Below are 3,797 nucleotides of genomic sequence, written 5' to 3'. Positions count from 1 at the left end.
GCGTAGTATCATGGACCTAGGGGGCTCTCAGTTCAGTGCACTTTGAATGAAACCTCAATCAATGCTCGTCTGTGCGAAAAATAGTAAACAAAGCGGGCACTACAAAAGGGTTTAGAGTTGTTTACAAGTTGACGGTATATCCCAAAACAATGAAAATATACCCAGTTTCCGTACAAAAGCGTCACTAAAATACCCTCGGTCTATCACTTGATTGATTATAAAACTTGGGCAAATTATAACAAATCCAATTCAAATAAATAAATTGTCAACCTATTATACAATAATGCACTATAGGCCCACGTCCTCTCGTTCTTATCGCAATAATAATATGAAGCAAAATTAACATGCATCTTTCCATGAAAAAAACATTTCATTTTACCCAAGTAGAATTATTAGCTAATTTATCCTTTATATATGTTTACTGAAAAGGAAAGACTTTAGCACATAGTCAATGGGAAACAACAGGAAGTGTTGGCCCGTGTATTCGCTCCCCTTTAAAGAACAAGTTCACCCCGCCAACAAAAAGTTGATTTGAATGAAATGAGAGAAAAATCCAATATTTGTAGCATAACACTGGAAATTTCAACAAAATCGGATGTAAAATAAGAAAGTTATGACCTTTTTTAAGTTTCGCTTAATTTCACATAATAGTCATGTGCACATGACTTGTATGCCGGTCCCGATGCCGGTCTGTCTGCAAATTTGTGACATAATAACTCACTACTTCTTTTGTATTGTATGAAATATTCTGATTTTCTCCTCAATGTCCTGTTAAACAAAGTTTTTTCCGGGGTTTTATTCCCGGCCTGAACATTAACATTTTTTGTTTCAGTCAAATTGGTCCCAGTATTTCCTCGGTCGATCGATTTTCTCATTTGCGTGGGACTAAAATTGTGCTTTTTTGTGGAAAATAAGCGAAAATTTAAAATATCATAACTTTCTTATTTTTCATCCGATTTTGATGAAATTTCCAGCAACATGTTTGTCTGATTTTTCTCTATTGATTCAAATAAACATTTTTCTGAAATGGACTTGACCTTTATTAGAGAAGGATCGGGGTGGAAGCTGGGGTCAGTCGAGGACAACTATTAGCTTTTAGAATGGGGGCCATTTATACAGGAACGTATCCAAGATTTTGCACCCCGGGGGCACGACCTAATTTTGGCGCCCCTGTGCACTTTTCTTGACCCCCCCGCGCAAGACAATATAATCATGCCTTAAATGCATGTTCAATTATCTTAATTCATAATCACGTGAAAAAAGGCAATCGAAGCCCCCCTCTCCTTATTTAATATATGTTCATCCGGGATGTTCATGAAAAAAAAAAAAAAAAAAAAATTTACACCTATGTAGGTGTTATTGCAACACCTTTGGTTGTTACATTTACACTCCTTGGTGTTATGTTCAATAAGGTGTACTTCTAACACCCCAGGGTGTGGTCCTCTATTAACACCAATTGGTGTCAGTTTTAACACCACAGTTTTTACAGTGTAAGCTCTACTAAAATTAAGTGTGCGGGAGTTGTAATTTCTTTACCAGTTCATGGTTACAAAAAATGCTTACTGGGAATATCCAGATTTGGGTAGGAATAAGTCAGCTCGCGCTCGCATAAATTGTTGAGGTATAAGATGGCGATCTTCATCAAGATACTTAACCATGTTAAATGTGTAACTATTTATTGTGCGAGCGCAAAGAGCGAGCTGAAACATTGATATTGTGACCTACAATTTTGAAATTTCTAACACCTTTGGTACTCCTTATCAGAATGGTAATCTATCTTAGCAATTGACGCGAGTGCGAAGCGCGAGCTTACAATTTTTTATTTTCTGCCTTAAAATTTGGACATCCTACTAAAGTATGCACTTTCTGTAATCTTGAACAGGATAGGCATCTAATTAATCGATGCGAGCACGACGCGCGAACTGAAAATTGTATATATTCCGACCCAAAACTTGTCATTACAATACAATATAAGAAATTATATAGCGCTCTTCATGATTGTATCACAGCGCTTTCTTCTAATCACATTTTTGGATCATTGAGTATCTATCTAAATTATAGATGCGAGCAAGAAGCTCGAGCTGAAATTTTTTATATTCTGATTTAAAATTTGGACATTCGAGTAAGCATTTTTGGTAATCATGAACGGGACGGGTATCTAACAAAACAAATTATGCGAGCGCGAACGGAATTTTTTTTTATTTATCCGACCAACATTTTGACATTTCAAGCACTTTATCGAACCATGAACAGGATCGTCACCCTACTAAACAATAATGCGAGCGATATGAAAATTTCTGACATTCTGACCTAAAATTTGGATTTTCTAAGCACTTTTGGTAATCATGAACAGGATGGGCAGCTAACTATAGTATGCATTTGATGCGAGCAAATTGGCGCCCCCATGCGAAACATGAATTTGGTGCCCCAGGACAAACATAAAATTGGCGCCCCCAAGTCGAACATAAATTCGGCGCCCCTTACATGCCCTATGTCGAACATCAATTTGATTTTTGTAGTAAAGGTCTAAAATTGTACTTGATCGAGTCGCTTGCTTTGCCACATCCACTTTCTCGTCCCCTCAAATTTATTGGCCTTTTCAAGCAACTATTACTAGGAGCCAGATAAGTCTTATTGGCCTATTTTTTTTACCCTGTGCACGTATTATGCAATATGTATACATATAAGATATGAATTCCGGTTATAGGCCTAGTATAACCATAGAAATACCCCAATCATCATTTTCGTCAAGATTCCGAGTCATTTAAGAAGACGAAAAAAAGAAAAGAAAGAAAGCAAAACACGAAATGGAATCATCATCGACTCAAAATAAGTTTACACTGCCTATAATGTAGAGGCACCAGGATTTTTAAAATAGGGGTGGCTCAATAGATTTATTCGGGGCAGGGGTGGAAAAGACACATTAGGTTTTCAAAATTTCGGGGGGGGGGGGGATATACCGCCACTCGCACCACACTTATTCATTTGTTAGGTCCTTCACAATTAACAGGTCTCATTGATTAAAAAAAAAATTGATGTCTTTTTTCCAGGATGTTACTACAAACATTTTCTGAGAAAATGGAATCATAATTTCCAACATAAATTACGAGGATTATCAACACAGGTCAGGACTAATCCGATTAATTCATCAGAAGCTATTTCATTCCAAAGCAAATTAATTGATTAATCAATTCATGTCTTAATTCATGTCATTTTTGTATCATTTTATACTATCAAGTTTTGGATGATCGCAATAACACGTATCCGTGGAGAATAAGGTCAAGTAAAAACAACTTAATAATTAACAGTCTCCTTCGCTTGATGATCAATTTTATTATTATAAATAATTGAATATCTAAATATCAGTACTACCAAGGAATATCTTGAAAAATGGCGTAGAAAATAGTACATAGCAGGCAGACAAATCCGAGAAGTACCCACAAACAACACAGTTATATATATTCAAATATTGAATTCATTTACACACCAATTTGAAGAAAAAAAAATACAAATCACATATTTGACCATTACTTTCAATTAAAATGCAGCGTCTTCTGTTCATGAAATAATTACATATGACTGTTATCAAGGTATGGTTCCGGGGGGGGGGGGGGGTATAAAACCCCCTCCATCTTAACCTCATGTATCCCTTTCACAAGATTTGACATCTTATCTTTTTTAAACGTTTGTTCTTGTTTAAAAAAACTGGTTTGGGGAGTGAGACGTTTGTATTACTTTGTCAGGAAAATAATGTTTTTGGCTGAAATTTGTGTTCTACATTGTCCTTGTCGGACAAT

The sequence above is a fragment of the Lytechinus variegatus genome, chromosome 2 (genome assembly GCF_018143015.1).
Source record: "Lytechinus variegatus isolate NC3 chromosome 2, Lvar_3.0, whole genome shotgun sequence".
Classification (NCBI taxonomy): domain Eukaryota; kingdom Metazoa; phylum Echinodermata; class Echinoidea; order Temnopleuroida; family Toxopneustidae; genus Lytechinus; species Lytechinus variegatus.
The sequence above is the reverse complement of the archived record's forward strand: the minus strand, read 5'-3'. Positions refer to the sequence as shown.